At 42.3% G+C, this 26,062-nt stretch overlaps 1 non-coding gene across 1 annotated transcript; it reads left to right on the top strand.

The window, feature by feature from the left end:
- The first annotated feature begins 24,948 nt into the window (after positions 1–24,948).
- On the top strand, positions 24,949–25,021 carry Trnai-aau (transfer RNA isoleucine (anticodon AAU)). Its single transcript has one exon. It is a non-coding gene; the product is annotated as a tRNA-Ile (tRNA).
- The last annotated feature ends 1,041 nt before the right edge of the window (positions 25,022–26,062 follow it).

Genomic DNA, 26,062 nt, shown 5'->3' with positions numbered 1-26,062 from the left:
TGTTCGTGCAGATGGTTGTTGTCTTGCAAAAGTCCCCATCTGTTGACTCAGGGATCGAGACGTGGCTCCAAGATCCGTTGCAGCCATGCGGATAAGATGCCTGTCATCTCGACTGCTAGTGATACGAGGCCGTTGGGATCCAGCAAGGCGTTATGTATTGCCCTCCTGAAGCCACCGATTCCATATTCTGCTAACAGTCATTGGATCTCGACCAACGCTAGCAGCAATGTCGCGATACGATAAACCGCAATCGTGATAGGCTACAATCAGACCTTTATCAAATTCTGAAACGTGATGTTACGCATTTATCCTCCTTACAAGAGGCATTACAACAACGTTTCACCAGGCAACGCCAGTCAACTGCTGTTTTTGTATGTGAAATGGGTTGGAAACTTTCCTCATGTCAGCACGTTGTAGGTGTCGCCACCGGCGCCAACATTGTGTGAATGCTCTGAAAAGCTAATCATTTTCATATCACAGCATCTTCTTCCTGTAGGTTAAATTTCGCGTCTGTAGCATGTCATCTTCGTGGTGTAGCAATTTTAATGGCCAGTTGTGTATGTATACAGAAAACAGCAACGGTCCTGTCACACTTCCCTAAGGTACCCTGTCTCCGATGAACACTGGCGCGGTGCTAGATTTGGCTCTTCTGCATGCTGAATGGGTACAAACTTTTAGAGAATTTTGGAGAAATATTCCCAAATCTATGATCTGTCACTTCCTCATATAGCGCTCATCGACCTGTAGAAGAGCCCATTTCCAAGCGCCCACGCATGCAGATTTTGGTGCTGTTTTCTGGTACAACATATACTCAAAGCCAAAACATTATGAGCACTGCCCACCGCGAGGTTGCATGCCGCCTGGTGGCATTGTGGGCTGTGACGTGGTAACAGAAATGTGTAAGCGCAGCAGACACGAACAGGGGGTCACCCTAGCGAAAATATAGGCTGCAAATGGGGACGTCCAATGAGGTAAGAGACTTTGTCAAAGGACAGGTTATTACGCAAGGCCTGTGATCGAGTATATCGAAGATGGTGAAGGTGTTCTAATGTTCACTAGCTACTGTCGTGACCATCTACGGAAAGATGTAGGACAGTGAAACTACAACTAAGACACTAAATGGTTGGACGTCCATGACTTCACAGAACGTGTGGTTCAGAGGCTTGTCTCCTCTGAAGTAGGGCAGATGGCGTTCTGTGCCATCTCTGCCGAAGGAGCACAATGCTGGTGCACACACAAGTGTATCAGAGCACATCGTTCATTGTACATCGCTGAAAATGGAGCTCCGCAGTGGACCACCCAATACGTGTTCACATGTTGACCCAAACGGCATCGTCAATTACGACTGCAGTGGGCACGGGACCATCGGAATCCGAACATCAGTCAATCGAAAATTGATGACTCTTCGGGTGGATAAAATTTTTGCTACACTAGGTCTACACAAACGCTATCCTCAATGTGAAAGACGCTCAAAACGTGCAGCGCGCCACGGTCACAGGCTGGTGGGAGCAGTATTACGCTATGGGAGACATTCTCCTGCACTTGCATGTGACTTGTGGTAGTAATTGAAAACAGCTGCGAACCGCCTGCATCCCTTCAAGCTTGATTCCTTCTCCATTGGTGAGGTCACCTTTCATCAGTATAATTGTGCGTGTCTCTGAGCCAGAACCGTACTGCAGTGATTTGAGGAGCATTAGAGTGAACTCACGTTGACGTCTCGGAAACCAAATTCACCTGATGTAAATAAATGCTATGGATCCCATCTTGGCCGATGTCAGGCGCCATCACCGCCTACCCAAATCGGCTGCCCATTATTTATGCGAGTTACATGTCCCGTGCGTAAGCATCTACTGCCACACACCTCCACATACCTACGAACAAACCATGGGATCCCTGATGCGCAGTTCAGTGATGTGTTTTGTTCCAAAGACGGACAAACAAGCTGTTAAGTAGGTGGTCATAATGTTTTGGCTCAGTTTAAATTTAAATATGGCTCCAGTAAAAGTGCCCGGCACTGGTTTCCCAATTCCAAGAAAATTTGCCCTTCTCCAACTACACAACCTGATCACAACAGTAGTTCGCCGTTTGTCTGCTTCAAAGACCCACCACGACCTTGAGACCTCATTCAGTTTTCCGCAACAGAGCTATTGCAGTAAACAGATGAATTTGTTGATTTATACTTTAAGTGTGTTCATCAGTATTTCATCTATGAACGCAAATGTATCAGTCTAACAGAAAATACCATCTCCTGTGATAGAATAGATGGAAAAGAGCGTATAATTTTAAGTACAAAAAGCGTTCTTATCGGCACATCAATACGAATGTATGTTAGAGGTATAAGTGCAGATAATTCTGTTCATGACTGAGGTCATATGTATTGGACAACATTGTGTTAGTATTTACTTCATGTGCAGGCTAATAATTATAGTTATAGCCTGCAGTGTTTTTATGTTGGTCAGTGCCTCCAAGTACATATAGCACAAGTAAACCACTGAAGTTTATTTCCCCTGGGAAGCAGGTCAGGACTGAAGTGTGAAGACATGGACAAAAAACAGGTAGTCTATACTGACAGGCATACTCCACTTTGCGATGCAGATATGATCATGCAGGAAACATCAGCTAGTGAACTTACGCTGCGTTTGTGGGCAGACTGTTAGATGCCCAGAAGAAACAACAAACACTCTGAAGTATGTACACATTAACGTACCAATGATCACAATATATGCACCTACACCACTAACACTCTGTACGTCATGAATATTTTTTTTTTACTCTAACGTAACTCGTTTTTGACCTGATGAGTCTGTAATTTCAGATAGTTAGATGGTTCAAATGGCTCTGAGCACTATGGGACTTAACTCCTGAGGTCATCAGTCCCCCTAGAACTTAGAACTACTTAAACCTACCTAACCTCAGGACATCACACACATCCATGCCCGAGGCAGGATTCGAACCTGCGACCGTACCGGTAGCGCGGTTCCAGACTGTAGCGCCTAGAACCGCTCGGCCACCTCGGCCGGCAGATCGTTAAATCAAAATAGTGGAATCAGTCGTTTGAGATATACAAAAATTCATAATTTGTGGCACTAAATGTCCTCATATCCACCTAAAGTGTCATATCAAAAATGGGAACTTAGAAACTTTAGAATTTTGCCTCCTATTTGATTAACTTCTGCAAATGACTGTGGCACATACGGTGCAGTACCGCGCTCATATTATCAGTTACTACGAGAAAGACAAATGTGCTGTTATTACACAGCCTTCCACTTTTGAGAAGCAACCAGGGAATGGCCGAGCTTAATGACCCTGTCCAATGGAGTGTCCCATGTCCCTCACTCCGTATGACACTCAGGACATGTCTGAGATTTATCCAGTGTCCTATTGTGAGGCGTGGGCAGAACATCAAGAATTTATACCATCACCTCTCCTCCCCTCATCAGTCTAATAATAAAGTTTTCTACCGGCACTATTGAAGCTGGGTACTTCTGGTTGGAGCGCCACTATATTAGAATGCATTAGCTGCCTGTGCTATGAAAGTAAGTATAACCATGCTGCCTGCAGTGATCCCCATGGCTAATGGGAACGTGCTTAGCGGATCATTCACATGGTGATCACGACGATCGACGTAGTTCTACAGACGCTGAATCAAATATCGATCTGGATAATCTGTAGGCCAGAAAACTTGACTGTGCTCTGCCAGCTGCGTGCACGCCACACTATCCCACTGAAAGTGTAGTAACCACATCCTCAAGGGCTCTCTGCAGAACTTTACAAGTGCTTAGATTAAAGAACATGAACAAACTATGCCAAAAATTCTGAAACTTCAGTAAATAATGATTGCCTTTATTTTCATATCAGTTTTGTGTATGATGCAAAAGTGGGTGAGATATGATTGACAGCGATGATGTATAGGTACACTGATAATAACTAGGTCACCCATGCGGCACTTAATCATCTTTATACTTCCAAATAATGACTAGTTGGAGTAAGTGTAGTCACAGGGATAAGGGCAGATGTGGGAATGAAGAGGAAAAATCTTTAAAAGTAAACTGAACGTTATGATGCATCCTTGTATATACATTTCCATGTGTCTAAAAACATGTTTCGCATTCGAAATGTTTGACCTAGCTTGGGCGATCAATTTTTAATAGGGCCACATAACCTATAACTTTAACTAGACGAACATTTTCAATTATATTAAGCACGTTAGGCCGTATTAGCAAGAGGTAAATCACAATTGAAGGCGGTAGTGACATGTTTATCGTTTCGGAAAGTATATTCGTTTAGGCAAGTCAACTTGTACGACAGAAAGAGATAATGTACTACTGCAGTGATCACCTTTATTGTCTATGACAATGCTGTGTACAATTTATCCAGTTATTAAGTAGTTTAAAACAAATGAAATTGTAATTGTAATAAGATAATATGAGAAGGAGTGTCCTACTCCTGATTAATAAGTTAGCTTTGTAAAATATACGTATGAAGCTGAACATCTATGATGCGCTTTTGCTTATGATAGTTAAGTTTCCTTTACGTTAAAATCTTCCACAAACGGTATTTTTTAGCGCAAAATCAGAATTCAATGTCAGAAGACGCCTAAAGAATCGCTCTAACGATACCCCATTCCCTTTGCGATTGGCATGTGTTGAGAAAAAGGGATTTTGAGTGAGAAAAATATATATGATATGTATATTGATAATTAGTTGCACTGTGAAGTTACTATTTCTGAAAAGACAGGGAGCAGATTGTAGGAGTGCAACGGTACTGCGACCAGAGAATATAAACTATTTTAAACGAACTAACTGTATCACAACAAGATCCAAAAAGTAATAAGAAATACAAATGGAATTTTGGTAACGTGTTAGACCTTCAAGTACAGGTCAGAAACGCTAATAATAATTATTTAAAGTCAAATACTGAGGAGAAAACATGTTGACAAACTCTTAACTTTTTAACACCCACTTTAGTGGCAATCCAGACAATGACAATAGAGTTCAACAAACCTGATAATCCTCAAGTGTGTAGCTTAAGTGAAGTGAGGCGTCCCAACAATTAAGAACTATGTGACAAATGACAAAAGTGGCTACAATTTTTCTGAATTGCAGTTTTGACTAACTGTAGATTAGAAGGCACAAGAAATAATGTGCAACACTACATTAAAGCGAAGCTCTTCCAGCGTAGACTACATGGACGTACATGTTACCCATAGTTCCTCAGATCACGCTTTTGCACGACTGACAGTTTAGAAAACTCAGACAAGTTATCACAATCAAACATGACGAAATACAAATACAACGTCTTTACACCAAAAGAGAACCAATCTGAATGCAAAACTTTAGCAGTATATGTTATAGAATTCTAAAAAAATATGAATAAAATTCGTGAAACACTGATAACGCAGTCTGACGTGGTGAAGTCGAAACATTTCGTAATTTAATAAAAGAATTACATGGCAGTTACCTACGAGAGCTTGTAGTCAAACCTTAAAGCTACAGTTTTAGGGGCGAACATGTTTAGAATATTACAATAGGAACGGCTAAAAGCTTACACCAGAAACAAACATAAGAGACAAACATGGCCAGTTAACAGCAGAAGTACTAACTTAATCAAAATGGGTAACGTACAACAAGCACTCACCAAATTATAATAAGACCTGTTTTAATCAGGTGGCCAGCTACACAAATCAATGAACAAATATACCTAATGATCGAGAGACTTCAAGCACATCCAATGACTCATTAACATAAATAGGACTAATTGGGCACAAACAGGATACGATATCATTAATTCACGTTCTGCTCATGATAATGATTCTAACTACTGCCGGCAACCAAAACTTCACGAACACACTTGCCCCTCACGTAAGCTTGCGCATCACATAGCTTAAAGAGCCTATAAAAAAGATGAAAACCAAATGAAGCAGACTGTACTGGTGAAATGTTGATAAATAAGCTCCAGCTGTCGACATACCCGTCACAGGTCGTAGCATCTGCTCTGAAGAAACATTAAACGCAATGTGAACACAAAGCAGGAAGGGGAAATCGACGTCCTATGCGGAAACACGCAAGTACCAATTTGGCGACGCGCCTGCAAGGAAGTAATGCGCACGTACTCAAGCTACTACAACGGACATTACAACATAAGCACGTCCTACGCGCAAACAGTGAAAGTACCAGCCTTGTGGCACCCCTGAAATAAGAAATGACAGCCTCCCACAAGGGTACTACTGACGGACGTTAAACAACAGACCTACCACAGGTTACAACAAACGTGGGCAAAATGCTGTTTACGGGGGATTTAAACAAGTTGCCACCTGGCGGACACACCACACAAATTAGCATGAAAAAGACATCCGACGTCACAAAAACCACGACAGATGATCACTCAGGGCGCTTAATCCGACATTTAAATTGTTGTACAGCCGTATAACGACTCGGAACGCTTCGTTCCAAAAAGCACAGCAGAAAAATATTTAACAATTTAAGCGGCCTCACACCAAGGTCAGATATAAGACGTATGTAACCGGGAAGTTGGAAAGCACTAAATTTTGAGGAACAGGCAGATAAAAATGGTTCAAATGGCTCTGAGCACTATGGGACTGAACATCTATGGTCATCAGTCCCCTAGAACTTAGAACTACTTAAACCTAACTAACCTAAGGACAACACACAACACCCAGCCATAACGAGGCAGAGAAAATCCCTGACCCCGCCGGGAATCGAACCCGGGAACCCGGGCGCAACAGGCAGATACCTTCAGATAATGCCAAAGCTGACGTTCATCACTAACATCTGCACCGCTTTGAGAACAAGAGACAATTCCATGCTGCTTTTACCGCCACAAGGATGTAAGGGGCTTGGCTAGTCGCAACCAAATCACTGATCACTGATCACTGATCACTGATCACTGATCACTGACTGACAGGAACGAACACCAGACCACCGCCTGGGAAAACACGCCGCGGCCAAAGCGGCTGAGCGACAGCACCAAGCGCCTCCCAAAACCAGCCACCGCACAGCCTTAAATCGGAGTGCAACCGTACATCGGCCCGCCACCTCGCGGCACCGCGTGGGCTTGTTCCTAGGCAACGGCCAAAGACGTGCAAAGCGGGCCACAGCTATCGATATTGGGTGTGCGCGACAGAAAACGGCGTGCGAACGGCTCATTCACCGTCCTTCAGCGCCAAGTCATTTTAGGAACTTGAACGCTTTCACGTGCAAGGATACACATGCAAGGTGAAGTAGGAAGTATGTTGACGTCAGTGCTTGACAACTTGGAGTTCTGGGAATGATCCTCCCAGAACTGCCCTAAACGGCAGGGTGGTCTTAAAACGTGGTGTTACCTTTGTTTGTCTGCTGTTTTATTTGGGGTTCAGCGTTTTAAACAGCACCCAAAGTGATCAGTGACTCTCACTTGCACACTTTTTTGACCTCTGTGAAGAAATCAATTCTCATTTCCTCAATAGGTACCTACAACCTCTAAGCCACATGGACTAACAGTTTCTGTGCCGCTTTGTAGCAGATATCTAAGCGCTGAAGTCTCAAAAATTTAGGGAAAGGTTCCTGTTTTTAACGTTCAAGATTTGTATGCAACCTGTTGTTCATTCGTTGTGGAAAGTTGATTAATAAATATCACGATGACAGCTCGAAATTATGACCCCAACCCAACCACAGAGGCATCCACCCTAAGATAATGCTAAAAGTTCTACTGTCGCTGTAGCATCATTTCGCAAAGTATCTCTCCCACTTCCCTTCATTTTTCATATTTTTCTGTATGTATTGTGCATGATTTTCTCATGTTGACCGAGCCATTACTGCCGGTCCAGTAACCATGACAAGTTCAACTGTTTACTATTCATTTCAGGTTGTCCTATCAGTTGATTAAAAGGCTTCTTATATCTATATCTGATGCTTTTATGCAGTATAATTATATGTTTCCCTGAGCCTGTTTACAGCTTTTACTTACGTAGCTTTGCGAAGTCTCTCTGTAATTTCTATTAGTAGCTTGAATACAACCATAATGATTAAGCAAAAGTTTATTATGCCTGCAAGTACGAGAGGATGCTGATACTTGGCTAACAGTCAACTAGAAAGCTGTAAAGTGGATGCCCGTTTTAGAGAAAGTGGACAGCATCAGGCTAGACTATTACAAAAGCTCCATTCCGACCATCGTAGACAGCCATCACGTACAGAAATACGCCGGCTCTGCTAATGAATTCGTGAGAAAATTAGTGCCTTTCACAAGGATTAATACTCATAGAGAATGTGCCTCAAACTTTCGCCAATTGTTCTCCATCCTTCCTTAACCCTAATTTCAGCTCGTTTCTTTCTTATGAAATTTCCTTTCTTTACAAGAGTAACTCAAAAATATTGGAAATAATCACAGTACTACACACAAATATAAGGTAACCTCCACTTTTAAAGCAGTGAAAAACAGGGAAATAGACATAAAACTTCTCTGAGTTAGAAAAGCGAATGTACAAGATTTTTTAAAATCGTAATTTTTAACAGTGCACCTATTCTTGAACTGATTAATTTTTTCAGTTAAAACTGACACATCTTTCTAACATTATTGCTTCGAGCAACATTGAAGTTGAATTCTAAAATTTGTTAATGTCATAGATTTTCAAATAGCACTTTCAGTTAGTAGAATTATTTTCTCCCTGATTTCTGTATTGGTATAGGTTTAATATAATTAACCGATTCTATAAGTTTTCTTTAATTTAAAAGTGATAAAAAGGTTAAAATGATTTTATAAAAATTAAATTTATTGAGGTAGCTCCTGTGCAAATAAACAACGAATGACGCTCACTGCAGAAAATTAAATGATAGCGATTTAGTTTTTCAGGCCTAACAAAGGTCAGAACAGCAATATTTTAGATAATTTTGCCACCTCCAGTTGCCAGCCTTAAACCCCTTGCTCTCGTGGGACGTTGTGTCGCCCCACCACATGGTAATGTCGTTGTTTACATATCGCTTCCTCCGCTGCTGGGAGGATTGGTGAAATTTCCTAGTATCCTTAGGCAACAGAGATGTGGATGAAATTGGAAGGAAACACTAACATAAAATAAGAGTTGCTTTACCATCCTCCTCTTCAGCTGCACTGTAATATTTTAAGAAACAGATAGATTTGTAAGATTTTTAGACGGGAAGCACTATATCCCAAGTAACTGACTATTCGATATGTGAAATTATTGAAATTCGAGACTACTCTATTTTATTTCGTTAAGAATCTCAGGTTTCAATTCTTAACGTAATTTCTTATGTCTAAGTATCAGTTCAGGAAACGCCATTTTTTTTAAATTATATTTTGTGATGAGTCAAAAATTGCAAATAAAGTCAAGGAACACTCAAAAACTTCTCAGAAATATCGTTCACAATACGTTTTTGAACATCAACGTATAAGCGTGTCTCAACTACGTTTAGCAGACGTTAAACGAGTCTGCGAGTCTGATAGCTATGGAATAACTGTCGATAAATTCGTTTTGAAGAAAAGTTTACTCAGTGTGTACAATTGTTCAAAAGTCTGAGGAGCCTTTCTCGTAATCCAAAGCAAACACTAGTTTCAAATATTGCATCCCATAGTGCGGCAATATTTTCCTCCCCGAAAGGTTCAGTGGCGAGTGAGCGGCTTCTTTCCGGGGCAGGGTTAACAAACGACCCACAAAGGAAAAAACTAAAGTGATACAAAGCCGCAAACACACTGTTTATTATATGCATTTCACAAGTTTATAATCTCTTCGTTCGATTCGACTCGTATTTCCATTAAACAGGGAGAATCAAAATCCGCACGCTCGGACGCCACAGCACGATTCGTTGCATTCTAACAGTGCAAAAGCGTCTGTAACACAAAATTCGTCCCGTGTATATTTTCGATAGAAAACTGGCAACACTGCACTCACATATCGGAAAAGTATCTTCATTTAATGCTCTTTATCTGTACTGCCCTGTTCAATGAGTAGCGTACAGTCTAAGAATGCTCGAGTTCGATTCCGGTTCTAGGTATAATTTTTATTTTCTAGTTTTGACCTGACCAATAATGTTGCTGAAGTATACACTGTTTCTTAAGCAATGTGGATCCCACGACTTCAGGAATTTTAACGCTGAAGATTTGAAGTATTTTTCACCGATGTCAGAAATCTTTACGAAAGCTAATAATCAGTTTAAAAAAGTGATCTCTCATAGGACAAAGCAAATACAGAACTTATCAACGCCGAGATGTTAAACATACATAAATATTACATTCAATAAGAGCGGACAGCTGTAATGTTGTAAACTGGAGTATACTATCAGTAGCAGCAAGTTTTTGTAATAAAATGCATAGCTGTCAGAGCAGATGCTCAAAGCGATCTCCTTGCATCTCAAACAGCAACTCACTGAATCACGCTGCTCTGAAACATTTGCAGTATAGCTGCAGCCACACTTAAAAGAGCAGCATAGAAGTGCGCTACCAGTCTTTCTATATTCATTGGCGGAGTAGAATAAACGTGCTCCTTGGAGCGTCACCACAATAAGAAATCCAGGAGATTTATGTCAGATGAACGAGGAGGCCATAAAACAGAACTTCCGCTGCCATTCCATATCCCAGGAAAGGCTCTACTTAAATTCTGTCGCACTTTATTTTTCCAAAGCATGAAGGTACACTACCATCTCGGAACAACAACTTGGTCCAAACATGAAGTGGAATATCTTCTAGTGCTGCAGGTAGTTAGCCGGTCAAGCAACATGTAGAGACCCAGCGTATTGGGAGACGTTACACGTTCTTCTTTCAGCTTGCCTGCTCCCTCTCCGCCGCATCCATTAAAACAGCTCAACCTGTCGCGACGGAAAGCCATGAGTACGTGATTGTATACTGAAGCATAGTGGTTAAAATAAGTCAGCTTGTGTTTCCGCAAGCCTGGCAAGTACCTGCTGCGCCTGACAGTGTGTTGAGTTATCAATCCCTTGTGACTGCAGAATAGCCAAGTATATATTTGCATAGGTAGTTTCACTTCTGCCCACTCATCGTAACAGGATGAGTGCAGGAAAATGAATAATGCATCAGAACTAAAAACCGTAAACAACACTTAGAAACACACGAGATAAAATTTTGTACTTAAGCGTGCAGTTCTTTTTTTTTTTTTTTTTTTTTTTTTTTTTTTTTTTTTTTTTTTTTTTTTTTTTTTTTTTTTTTTGTGGTTTCCCCCAGAGCATTACTGAGGTAGGGAATTGTAGGACATTATACATACAGCTCATTTTTGTTTGAGATTAGACCTTTTGATTTTAGTCCTCTCAAAGGACGTTTATTATTGGTTATAAAACATTTTCAATTACAGCACTTACGTTTGCTAAATTACTGTTTTTTCTCTTTTTTTTACGAGGATCTGCTTTGGCTGAAATTATTCGATTAGTGGAACTGAGGGGTATTTTGTAAATATTCAAATCTGCTCTTCAAAATAAAATACCCATTTGCTATCGATTACTGCAATACAATACATAAGTTGCTTAAATAAGCAATATTTTGTGTTGCGTCCCACATACATTCCGCAAAAGTAATCTCATTGCTGCATTTTTATATTATCCATAGTCTCATAAATAGAGTTCGGAAGCTGAAGACGAATGCATTGCCTAAGAATATTTAAGATAATAACCTAAAGTACTGCTAAAAGTACGTAACAGCTGGGAAACAGGGCAAAAAATGTTAAAACAAAATTCTGTTGTTATGTAACGTAGTGTGAAGAAAGTATACTATGAATGAAAAGCTTCTTTTTTAAACATGTATTTTTTAGATTGACGTAGTAGGAAAACGAACATCGTGTTTCCTAAAATGCATTTGAGGAGTTCGGAATGAACTACTTAGGCCACACAGAATCAGTTCAGTGAATCCACAAAATTTACATCCCGGAAAAAGTAATTAAAATTTTTATAACTGGTATCATATTTGACAGGAACACAGTAAGGATACAGAAAAAAGCTTCCAAAACCTTACTTTAGTTGGCGTTGTAGTATAATAGACATCTTCAGATTCTCAGGTGCAAAAGATGTCGATTTTTAAAGATGGCTCTGAGTAGCGTAGAAAACATGCATTAGAACTGACGTAATCATGGTTCAAATTGAGAATGGGCAGTGCTAGTTGAAAGAAGGAGAAGTTGCAGGGAAAACTGTTCTTACCCAAAAGTAAATAAATAAGCGGGAAAAACGCCGAATAGGGAAAAAAGGAGAAATAGAATCCACCATTTTGTAGCCTAGCCTGTTTGAGTAGCGCCAGTATGAGGATGCAGATCATGTCAGCTTTAAATAACTCTGTAACGGTCGTTAGCGTTGTTGCCTTAGGGATTGGTCGTACTGAGTTCATGTTAATCAAGAATGCCTTTAACACGACGAAGACGCCTTTATCAACAGCTCACTGAGTCTTCGAGGCGTAAAATTTTTACCTCAACACTACTTAATTGCATTATTAAACCTAACACTGCCATTCGCGAAAGGCGCACGATTACAGTTACACCGTTTCCTCAGTAGTAATAGCTGAGATTTTTCCAGATTTCCATCGACTTATCCAATAATAATAATAATAATAGAATACTGAACTCTGAAAGACAATTAGTTTTTAGATGTTCATGATGTTTATAAAAATATAACAGAGTTTGTAATTATCTGTGAAGCGGATTCGTAGCTCTACTGATGACGCAGTGTCCAAAAGAAATGTAATGAATACGAAAGTGATAAGAGTGATAGCTCATACTAAACGATAGAACCAATGTTCAAAGGGTACACCGGAATCTGGATACGAATGTGCTTGATCAGATAGTGTGGAACAACACACATAGGCCATGTGGCTATGTGATTTTCATTGTTTCGCGCTAACTAACTAGGATAAAAGGCTCAGGGATAGCCCAAGAAAAAGGTGGGTGGTCTTTTTTTTTGTTTTTGCTTTGGATGTAGGAGGGGGCGGGGGGGGGGGGAGCAGTATAACAAAAATAAACGGAAAACAATGCTGACAATCGACCGGGAAGCATGGAGCGGGGTAGTGCTTGAAAGAGGACAGAATAAATGTTTAAAGGCAGAAACAGCTTTAAATGTGGAAAAAATAATATGGATATACTCTCATTTAATTGTTAGTATTAAACAATTACACGTGTTTTATGTAAGACCAACTAGATAAATAACAGGTCCTGTACGGTTTCCAAAGGGATCTGATGCCGTTCTTCCTGCAAATCAGTGGCAAATTCCGATATCGATTATGGAGCAGGTAGTGATCACACACCCGCCTCGCCAAAGGAAACCACAAAGAATCAATAATATTGAGATCCGGTGATTGAGATGACGAGGGGAGATACTACAATTCAACCACGTGCTCACGAAATCAGTCCTCGAAGAAGCGAGCTGTGAGAAAAGGGGCCCTGAAGTCTTGGACCGCAGCATCTCCATTGTGGAGCAAACATTGTACCACAGGAGAGTACAGCCAAAATGGTCACATAACTACACGAGCTGCAAGATAGTCGCGAGTACAAACAGTGATCCAGGTACTGTCAAATGATTTTTATTCCAGTCTTTGATCACAATACAAAGTCCTTCGACGATGATCGGTTTCAGCCAGTAATGACCATTCTCTGATCTGCAATATAAAAAAGTAGTTGGCACTCTACCTATTAAAACAATACAGTATCATATCATGATATACTCTCATACAAACTGGGAATGTACAGGTAAAATAAGGCAAAGCGTACCTGTTCTACACCATGTCCCAATGTGATAAAGCCGCAATGGCGTCGTCAAAACATGTAAATACACTGAGCAAAGCATCGCCACGTAGAACTAAAATATGTTGCAACACACGTCAGATCGTCCACACAGTCATTTTGCAACTGGCGTTACTGAGTCGGTCGTCTGCTGCCATAACCCATTAACGACAAATTTCGCCGCATTGTCCTAATGCATACGTTCGTCCTATGTCTCACATTGATTTCCTCGGTTATTTTAAGCAGTGCTGCTTGACAGTTAGCACCGACAACTCTACGCAAACGCTACTGCTGTCAATTATTAAGTGAAGGCCGTCGGCCACTTAGTTATCCGTGGTGAGCGGTAATGTCTGAAATTTGGTATTCTCGGTACGCTCTTTACACTAAGGATTTCGGAATACTGAATTTTCTAACGGTTTCATAAATGGAAACCTTTTCACATGAATCTCTTTGAGTACAATTAGAGCTCCGTCAATGCACTGGCATCTCATATCTTGTGTACGCGATACTACCGTCATATGTATACAGGCTTTTCGCAATCTCATGACCTTAGTCTCCTCGTTGTACAGTGTTGCCAAACTGCCTTTCTTGAAGTCCATTTTCTACCGAAAAACATGACGAAATTTTGTTACAGAAATTTTGTACTCTTAGACCATGTGGACTCTCTTTACAAAGATGACCATGTGGGCTATCTATGCATATATGGTAAGATGTGCACTATAGAAGCATCAAAATAATTTACCTCCGACAGAAGAAGCAATAGATCTGGAAAATTCAGCTCCAAGTAAAAAGAAGGGATCCTGCTAAAGTGGGAAAAACGTAAAGAAGGAGATGTGAAATTTCAGTTTTACTTTATGAAATTATCGACAAAACAACTCTGTCTGCATGCGAGTACCCATGGTGTGTTAGACGCTTCATGCGTGATAGAAAGATCATCTCGTCGAATTACGGACAATGTGCGCTAATGTTAGCTGTACTATGCTAACAGCAAGGATAGTTATTAATTATCACCATTGTTAATATGGAAACAATACACTGAGGTGACAAAGTCATGGAATAGCGAAATGCGCATATATGGATGGCGGTAGCATCGCGTACATAAAGTAAAAAAAAGGGCACTGCATTAGTGGAGCTGTCATTCGTACTTAGGTGATTCCTGGGAAAAGGTTTCCGACGTGTTTATGGCCGCACGACGGGAATTAACGGACTTTGAAGACGGAATGGTAGTTGGAGCTAGACGCGTGGGACACTCCATTCCGGAAGTCTTAGGGAACTCACCATTCCGAGATCCATAGTGTCAAGAGTGTGCCAACAATCCCAAATTTAAGGGATTACTTCTCACCACGCAGGCCTTCACTTAACGACCGAGAGCAGTGGCGTATGCGTAGAGTTGTCAGTGAGGAACGTATCCGTTAGGACAATGCAGCGAAATTTGTCGACCGACACGAGTGTATTTGCTGACATCGCCTTGCAGCGCATCTCCTGGGCTCGTGATCATATCGGCTGGAGCCTAGACGACGGGAAAATTGTGGGCTCGTCAGAAGAGACCTGATTTCAATTGGAAGGAGTATGGCGCAGACCCCGCGAAGCCATGGACCCAAGTTGTCAACATTTCACTGTTCTTGCTGGCAGTGCCTTCATAATGGTGTGGAATGTATTTACATGGAATGGACTGGGTCCTCTAGTAAAACTGAACCGACCATTGTTCGCGACTGGTTTGAAGAGCATTCTGGACAGATTGAGTGAATGTGCTGTCCATGCAGATCGCCTGAGATGAATCCCATCGAAGATTTATGGGACATAACCGAGTGCTCAGTTCGTGCACAAAATCTTGCGCCGGAAACACTTCCGGCAATTATGGGCAGCTATAGCGACAGCATGGCTCAGTATTTCTGCAGAGACTTCCAACGACTTGTTGAGTCCATGTCACGTCGAGTTGCTGCACTACGCCGCGCAAAAGAGATTCGACTCGATATTAGGAAGTATCCCATGTCTTTTGTTACCTCAGTGTATTTCACCCGGAAGGATGCTTACAAGTGGAGTGAAATTTGAGATTGTAAAGGACTAAATCAATGACCTGGCTTTGTCAAACGTAGGGACTTCAAACAGTAAGTTACACACATCGTCCCAAACTAAGGCGATAGCGCAACAAGACTGGCGCATTGTCAGAAGGAAGTACATGTTCCGGGTTTCTTGCAGAGACAGTTGTGCTGCGGTACAGTTAACAGATGCTTCACAGTGTGCAATTGATACGACGCAGCACTTGGAAACTTACTCTAACGTTGAAGTACATGGGGCAATACGATTCTTGGAGTAAAAGCGTTTGCACACAGATTCACCGTGAAGTTCTGTCGGTATACGGACCCAATGCAGCGTCGCGTCCAATCCTTGTGAAGTGGTGACAACAATCTGACCCAGGCCGGTGGGTGGCGCTGATCGTGAAGTTCACCTTTAAGCATGAGATTTCCATCTTCTCGGCAAACTGCGAGAACATCTGGAGAGAAAGAGAATTTCCAACGATGAGTACATTCACGAAGTGGTGTCCGATTGGGTCCGGACCAAGGAGCGGGTTTCTGTCACCAAGGAACTGAACCACTGGTAGAAAGTTCCAAATGTAGTTTACAGGGACTTCGTGACTATGTTGAAAAACAGTGGCATCTATATACACTGACAGAAAAAAAATCGCAATGTCAAGAATGAGTTGTGCGACATAAAGGAAAGTTGGTAGGCGTGTTTCTACATCTCAAAGATGGTGTTTGTTAAAATTTCGCGCCAGTCGCATAAGAGTAGCACTAGCAGCACCACTACGGGGATCAGGTTTGCTTTTAAAGGATCGTGTGCGTTGATGCTGAGAAGAGCCAGGCGATCATCGTAGCAAATCGCCCCTTCCGCCACGACGCGCCAACAGTCTTGATGTGTGGAGTGCCAGACCAATGGAAGGACACCGCGAAGTACTTAGGCGTCACCTTAGACCGGCGGCTCACATAGCGGCAGCATTTGGAAAACATCAGGGGTAAGGCACTGGGCTGATTGAGGCTGCTCTACCCAGTGCTCAACCGCGCATCAACGCTGCCAGAAGACGTCGGTCTTACACGGAACAAGGCCGCCATACGACCGCTGCCGAAATACGCCGCGGTCGTGTGGGGAAACACGGCCGATACAAACATCAGGCGCCTACAAACGATACAGAACAGGGCGCTACGACTGGCACTCCACCTGCCCAAGGAATTCCCCACCGAGGAGCTCCACAACGTCGCTGCTGTCAAGCCCCTTCGGCAGAGGTTCAAAGACGCAGCGACAACGTTCTACGATTAAGCCGAGAGGTCGACCAACCAACTGGTCAGAGAACTCGGCAAACGACCACACTGGCGGGCGTCCCTACGCTGGCTAGACCTGCTGCTAATCACAACGTCCCAATGCAGGACAGCTTAGAGCATCGTAAGATTAAACCTTAACTTGAACTTAACATAATGAAGGAAAAATAGCGTTACGCCATTAAAACATACAGCCAAAACCAAGTCGAATATACTCCCCATATTCCACACGTTTGCACGCACGACGATGTTAGTCAAGAATGCCTGTAAGACGACAAAGACGCGATTTTCAGCACCTCACTGAGTTTGAGCAAGGTCGTGTAATAGGACTGCGAGAAGATGGATGTTCTTTCGGCGATATACAGAAACACCTGGCAGAAGTGTCAACACTGGACATAATTTCTGACAGGGTTGGTCACGAGAATGAAAGGTAGCAAGAAGACCCGGCTCCGGACGACCACATGGCACTATCGAGAGGGAAGACTATCGTTTTAGATGTATGGTTCTAGCGCGTCGTACTGCATCTGTGGCAGAAATCTGAGTGGTAGTTGGCACTACAGTGACACGAACAACTCAAAGATGGTTCCGAGCCACATGCCCTGTGGCACGCATTCAAGTGACAATCGCCATTTGCGACTTCAGTGGTGTCAAGCGAGAGCTCATTGGAGGGCACGATGGAGGACTGTTACGTTTTCTGATGAAAGCCCATTTTACCTAGGTGCCAGTGGTGGCTGCGTGTTGGTTAGAAGGAGACAGCTTTAAGGCCTGCAGCCACCCTCTCTGCGTGGCAGACAGGTTGGACCTTCACCTGGAGTTTCTTTCTGTAGTGCGATTTTGTGTTGCAGCAGGTGCACTGTCGTGGTTAACCCAAGCACCATGATTGCAAATTTGTACGTCAGTCTCGTGATTCGACCTGTTGCGCTGCCAGTCATGATCAGCATTCCAGAGGGTGTTTTCCAGCAGGATAACACTCACCCATATACCGCTGATGCAATCCAACAAGCTCTACAGAGTGTGAACATTTTGTCTAAGCCTGCTAGATCACCAGATATGTCTCCAATCAAGCACATATGGGACATCATTACACAACTCCAGCGACATCCACAACCAACACTAGACGTCTCTATATCGACCGACCAAGTGCAACAGACATGGAACTCCATCTCACAAACTGACATCCGGCACCTGTGGAACACAATGCAAACACGTCTTCATGCTGCTCAAATGGCTCTGAGCACTATGGGACTTAAAATCTGAGGTCATCAGTCCCCTAGAACTTAGAACTACTAACCTAAGGACATCACACACATCCATGCCCGAGGCAGGAGTCGAACCTGCGAGCGTAGCGGGCGCGCTGTTCCGGACTGAAGCACCTAGAACCGCTCGGTCACAACGACCAGCTGCATGCTTGCATTCAACATTCTGGTAGTTATACCGGTTTCTAAACTACCAGCATTGCAGATTCGCAGTCACTTATCTCGCGCAGACATCAACCTGTGATCTTACCACTTAAATGCTGCTGTGTTACCTAGGTAAACGTATTCCTGAAATTTCATTACACTAAATTAATAATTTTAGGTGTTGCAATTTTTTTAGGTCAGTGTATGTTATTTTGACACACAGTAAAAGTTGCTTGGCATCCCATAATAATGTGTACATTACTTTTTGAAGTCTCAGCTATCGCGGTATATATGCTCTAATTGGTATCTGATGGCGCCCTTTAATAATGCACTGCAGACGACCTGAATCGTCGTACACAACTGCCGAATATTGCAAGGCGAAGGTAAATTCTGTAGCGTGCATCCAATTTCAATTTCACTTCATACGTTCTCAAGTGACGGAGGAGGACGAGACATATGATGCTATAGAGAATGGAACGGAGTAAACTGCTTGTTGGCAATCCCTCGATTCAGCAGCTGCGCCACGTTGAGCATTGTCTCACTGAAACAATATGTTGGAGAGTGAGGCTGAGTAAAAAGGACAGAAGTAGCTGCAGATCTTCTCACTGCTGGAATAAAAACCAGATGTGACTTACCACTGCAGGTAGTGACTTTCCATCCTCTGACACTTACTCTCAGATTAGATTTGAGAACATTTTTCCACATAAACGACGTATCATTTCTCCCCCCCCCCCAACTTCCCCTACCACCCTCTTTATTCGTGAGCCAGACAGCTGTACTTGTAATTTTCCAAAGATCATATTACTTTTACTTCTTTGATTACAAATCCATCGGTTGATGGCAATTACAAAGAATCACACCAGTAAAATCCGTGACTTTTTAAACAAGAAACTAAATTTGGCACTAAGTAACTAAAACAAGCTATTAACTGCACCGGCAATGGTTGAAGATACAGTTGTAGGGAAATCATCACCGAAGCTCATTTCTGTGCGTGGAATAACATATTTGTAAGATGTTTCACTGATTGTAGAAGGTGAGGTAAAAAAAAGGCTTTCGTAGCCTTAGTCTGGTTTTTTCTCAATCACATTTTCATCAGATAGTAAATATATGGAATAACTTCACAACAGTGCAGATAGATAAGAGGACAATGTACTTGCGTGCAAGGGCGTCCGAAAAAGTTTATCCAAGAGGAAATAAAATTCTAAAATTGTCATTTATTTATATGAATCGATGAGTCCGAGAAACTGCCGTGCCCCCAGAACTAAATTTGACAGGAAGACAAGAAACTTATTGTCTCTCAAACTTTTATTTGTTACCTAACAATATATTCAAGGTAGATTACTTTGATACATGAAATGGTAAGCATATTTCACTAGCACAAGGTTCAAATGGTCTGAGCACTATGGGACTTAACATATACGGTCATCAGTCCCCTAGAACTTAGAACTACTTAAACCTAACTAACCTAGGGACATCACACAACACCCAGCCATTACGAGGCAGAGAAAATCCCTGACCCCGCCGGGAATCGAACCCGGGAACCCGGGCGTGGGAAGCGAGAACGCTACCGCACGACCACGAGATGCGGGCACTAACACAAGGAAAGTATCGTTTTTATACTATTAATGTGAATATGGAGAGCAGTTTTTCTTATCAACAGTCTGAAATTACAGCCTTACATTATTAAAGATAGCGTATCCAGGAAGTTAGCAAATAGACAATATTTGCAAGATACCGATAATGTTATCTTGCTACTGAAAATTAAAAAATTTAAATAGAAAAAATGATAGACAGATGAAATAGTGTTGGATAACAGCAAAACTAAACGTAAAAACTGACATTGATTCACAAACCTCGGAGTGGAAAACAGGAAATTTTAAAAAATCTTTGATGCCATTTATAGCACTTTTGTCTTCGAACAAAATTTAACATTTGATCATGTTAATGGAATGATATATTATTTTCATGTCTTCTGTTCCTTAATGTTGACTGGCATAAAAATGTTGCACCAGATACGTTTTGAAAGCTACATCTATTGGGTCGTTTCGGTGAAGTTTAACTCATTCGACGAGATGAATGTGAGAGTCCTTCCGAAACAATCTTCAGATACCACGGTGAGCACACGTCGTACACCACAGCGCCACGGAGTCCGCTACAGATGGGAAAGAAATCGTGTAGAATGGACGCTCCAGGATTGGCATCTTCAGATACCACGGTGAGCACACGTCGTACACCACAGCGCCACGGAGTCCGCTACAGATGGGAAAGAAATCGTGTAGAATGGACGCTCCAGGATTGGCAGAGGCTGATGTTTATAGACGAAACTCGGACCTCTTTGGACCTTGATAATCGCAGACCAAGTGTTTGGAGACAACCCAGTAACATCAAACGCCTGAAACAACATGTGGTGGAATTATGATCTAGGGTGACATTACATGGTGCCACTGTACACCTTGTTGAGTGCAGTCTCTGTGCTCTGCGGCATAGGGACGAGATTTCGCAAGCAGCAGTCGGACCGAACCACCAACATTTTGGTGATAATTTCATCTTGATAGATCGTAACTCATTTGCTCATCGAGACTGTCTCGTGAACAAGTTCCTTCAGTGTTCTAGGATCACGTGAAATGAGTGGTCTGGCGGTTCCCCAGACATGAACACAGTAGAACTACGTGGGATCGAGAGAAAGGAGCTATTTTTGGATGTCGACAATGACCATGTACTCCGTATGGGACAATTTGGACCAGAGATGATCTCATCGATGGTATGCTACGATCGATTCAAGTCTGCATCCAAGCAGGCAGACCTTCCACTCCATACTGACGTTGCTCAGGAGTGCTGTGAAATACACCCCATGGGAAACAGACGCTTTCATTGTTTCTTTCCTTTTCTTATAACTTCGTTATCTGGAAACATTGTAAATGGATATATACATATACTTCGGTTTTCACTACTAATTATGATGCCCCCAATGTACAAATATTGCACTTGGGCGCTTTTGGCACACCTTGAAGCTTGGTGGCCGCAAGCAGCCACTTGTGTCGCTCGGGCCTTAAACAAGGAATGACTAATCTGTGAATACTCGACAAGAACAGCACCTCTTGGTCATAGCAACACCACGTTTGCTGTTCATTACAGACCACAATGGATAGGTAGAGAAGGGCCTGTACCTTGACCACCAAGGTGACTTGATCTCGATGATCCTCTAGAGTTTCCTGTGTGGAGGCCTCAAAAGTGAAATGTACAGCACACCCGTTGGCACGGTTGAAGGACTGGAACTTCATTTTGTGTCAGTTTGCGCAAGTCTCCCTCAAGTGACACCAGTGCAATCTTTGGCCCTTTCTGTTAATAGAATATTCAAGGCAGTCATCGTTAAGGACTGTGAGGGCAATATCTCATATCAAGATTTCTGGAGTTGAATGTCAAAAGAAACGATCTTGGTCTGCTCAGAGTTTTTTAGCCAATATCCAGTCCAAAATATTGTTTGTAGGCAGAGCTGTGGAGCTTATTGCATTTAAAGAACTGGATCATGGAACTACCGAATGTTCTTGTAATAATGTTTATTCACGGACAACTAGTTTTGATAAAGCGACTGTCTTCAGGTCACCAATTAATACGAATATTATACGAATATTACATCAAGTGAAATGAGGATTCCTTGAGCCATTTGTTTCGGATGGGACATCCATCTTGCTATGATCCCATACTCGACCCACCCACCACACCCTCTGCGTGTGTCTTTGAAGTCTTCAATGGAAACCCCCGTTTTTTGTTACAGATTACGACTCTACAGCAAAATCTACATATGTTTTGTCTGAAGCATTTTCTTCGTTTCACGACAGATGCTCTGTAATCGGAGGAATGGAAATTCGTACACAATCGTAATTTACGACATGCTGCGCAATGGCCCTTGAATATTCTATGGCACGTAAGATCCCACCGCCACGCTGCGAGGGTTGGAAAGGTCAGTATTTCATAACTTCTAATTGGGAAGCCCATCCGCAACGTTATATTCATCCGACATATCGAACAGGGGACTACTCTAAACGCCACTGTGGCCGTGTAGCGAACTACGACGAACCATAACAGGCAGTACGCTGCGGTCGGAGCTCACATATCGTGTAGACGTCGAACAGACAGCAGCTCTAAACATTACAGTACTGGCGCAATGTTTATTACTTGCACACCTACCTATCATTTGGAGAAGAGACGTGCAAGCGGACGATGAATGTTGCAACCGCAAAAGAAAAGGTGAAATGATCCTGATTTACGCAGAATGTTTCAGAAATGTTAAGCCTGCTGTTGCCTTGTATACCAAGCGTTTTCCACAGAAAGCTCGCTCTCGTTCGTTCTTTTACAAGGTTGTGTACGCCTTTATGTCTGATGGCAGCATACAGCAAACGTGTTAAAGGAGAAGCTAAGAAATAGCTGTACTAGCGGCATTGTACCACAATTCACGGATAAAACGCCCGGCAATTACACGGCGATTCCGGTATGTCCATAGGTAGTATTGTCACAATACTGGATCGTCGTATCATCCATACCACGTGTCACTGCAGCAAGAACTTCATGCTCCGATTTCCATAGCGCGGGAGTGCTTTGTAAATGGGCACGTCAACAAATGCAAACTACCTCCACATTCTTTGTCGAGGTGCTATTTTCCGATAAGTCTACATCCACAGACCATGGTAGTGTCAATCGGCATAACAAGCATTACTGGAGTGTAAACAATCCCCATTGGTTACAGCAAGTTGATCATTAACGTCCTTGGTCGGTTAACGTATGTTGTGGCCTCATGGGGAACAAACTCAACGGTCCGTATGCTATTGGCCACGTTGTAGGGACGCAAATATTGGAACGTAACCTACCGGCACTACTGCATGATGTTGCCCTGGACGTTCGATAACGTATGTAGTTTCAGCACGACGGCTGCCCATCGCATTACAGACCTGAAGCACAGCAGTATTAGACCGTGTTTATACTAGTCGATGGATCGGCATAGGTAGCCCCATTAAATGTCACGCTAGGTCGCCAGATTGCTTTCTGTGGGGACATTTAAAAGATAAGGTGTAACAGCATGTGCCAACATTCCGTTAAGACGTGGTCGAATGCATCAGAAACGCCTGTGCTGACCTTACTGCAGACATGCTTCTGTCTTGTGTACGGTCATTTAAAAAATGGATCACTAAGTGTGTTGCAGTTGGTTGTACTACGTTTGAACACTTACTCTGAGTGGAAAAGTAGAGTAGCGTTTGCCTCGAGCCACAGCCATAGTGACGTGTCAGTGAGGATATGTTGGAGGAGTAGAACATTGCGAATTGTGTTTCCAGTTAGAACTTATGAAAGAATGGCCTGTCCTACCCTCGCAGCATGGAGGAGGGGTCCCACATGTCATTGGATATTCAAGGGCCATTGAATAGCAAGTTGTAAATTATGATTACGAGAAAATGTTTCAGACAAAACTTATATAGATTTAACTGTAGATCCGTAATCTGCAATAAGAAAACGGGGGTTTCAACATTGGCACCCGACATCCCCGACATGGGGGTCATCCAGTGCGTGGGTGGTTGGTGGCAGCTTTGAAATCTTCCTTGGGAACCCCCATTTTTTATTGCACATTACGATTCTGGGTCAAAAGCTACATTGGTTTTATCCGAAGCATTTCTTTCGTTTCACCACAGATGGAGGTGTAATCGTCTGTTCTTTTGGACACGTTCAAAAAAACAATACCATTTTGATGCAGCATCCACTATTATTTACACACGAAAGAATCACAGACATTTGCTGTGAGTGGGAATTGATTTTAACCAATGGAGAAAGTTGAAAATTTGTGGCAGACTCCGATTCAAACCCAGGTCTCCTGCTTGCTAGGCAGATGTGACCACTGAACCATCTGGACACAGTGGTCATTGCAACTGCACAGACTACCACAGCATGCCTCTTGTTAGACCCAAAGTCCCAACTTATCCATAAACTACTATTGTGGGCCCCTTGCCCAATACCCTCATTACTCGTGGCATTTTGCCAGTTCCTGTAAGAGTTTGTGCCTGGTGCGTATCTGCACTGAAGAGACCACTGGCCATCCTTGCCTCAGTTATGTATATGTGGTGTCTGTTCTTTTTGAAACATCCGAAAGGAGGCATGCTAGGGTAGTCCATGCAGACGCAATGACTAGATGACCACTGTGTCCGGATGGCACTGTGGTCACTGCATGTGCCTAGTAAGCAGGAGGCCCAGGTTCGAATTCCAGTCTGGCACAGATTTTCAACTTTCCCTGCTGATTTCAATCAATGCCCAGTTCCACCCTATTTCTGTAATTCACCTTGGTCTTAATTCATAGTGGCTGCTAAATCAAAATGATGCCTGTTATTTTGGACATGTCCAAAATTATGGCAACTGGTGAAATGCCGCAAGTAATGTGGATAATGGGGCACTACGATAGGTGTGTCTGGATAAGGCGAGAATTTCGATCTGATGAGAGACATATTAGGGTAGTGCATACAGTCACACAGGCCACTGTGTCCGGATGGTGCAGTGGTTAGTGCATCTGCCTAATGAGTAGGAGCCCTGGGTTCAAATCCCAGTCCAGCACAAATTTTAAACTTTCCCCATTGATTTAAATCAGTGTCCACTGGAAGCTAATGTCTGTAATTCCTAAATACATGATTGTTTTTAGCTGCAGCATCTGTCACATACAAATGCGCCTGTGATGACAAAGCTATGCAACTAGAGTAGGGGAAAAATTTTAGACTTTTTTTCTAAGCAGTGCCTAAAAGTTACTCACAAGAGGCCAAGGTAACCAACGCTGCTTGAGTATTAATCCATTTTGCGGCAGTGGACACACATACATTTCCTGTTATGGCATTGTCCAGGTGTCATGGACATGTATACATGTGCCATTTGGATTTTCCTGCAGTGCTATGGACGTCTGAATGTGTCCTGAACTGCCTACCTCTCACTTCTTCAGATGAGTTATTTCCATATCTCTGTGAATAAAAAAGTTTCGAATATTTATCATACAACATACATTTATTGTTGGTGCTATCATTTGCAGAAAACATTATTTTGATATCTTGAATTGTTCCTGACACATTACTGCGGTTATAACCCCAAGGATAACATTTTGCAAGGACATAAATGGGCACATCACACAAAACTGTCCTTCAAATCTGAAACCCAATAACACAAGGATGAAATGAGATAGCCTTCTGCTCTCAATTTAAATAAAATTTCGATATCTTATTTACATTTCATTCACTGTGATGTATTATATATAAACAACCATAAGCAAAGTTCACACAATATATTTTTACCTCTGCACAGTTATTAAAATTTCATGAAATGTTACACTTAATCTGATGCAGTGCAGTAAATATGATGGATAACTAAAAGAAATTCACTTCTTTATAGAGTGCAGATACCATAGTGTAAGATGTGTAAAAACGATTTTTTTCACTTAATAGTTTTTGAAAAATTGGATGATAAGTGTTTCATAATTCTCCGGAATACCATCTCTCAGCATTGGCACCAGCATTTGGTGAGCAGTACAGTCATAACAAAAACAGCCTTAGCTTGGAATGCAAAGAGGTCATCTGTAGCAGTGAAAGGGTTAATATTGATAGAGCTTGTGAGTA

The sequence above is a fragment of the Schistocerca gregaria genome, chromosome 4, assembly GCF_023897955.1.
Source record: "Schistocerca gregaria isolate iqSchGreg1 chromosome 4, iqSchGreg1.2, whole genome shotgun sequence".
NCBI classification, from domain to species: domain Eukaryota; kingdom Metazoa; phylum Arthropoda; class Insecta; order Orthoptera; family Acrididae; genus Schistocerca; species Schistocerca gregaria.
This window is presented reverse-complemented; position numbering and strand designations above follow the sequence as displayed.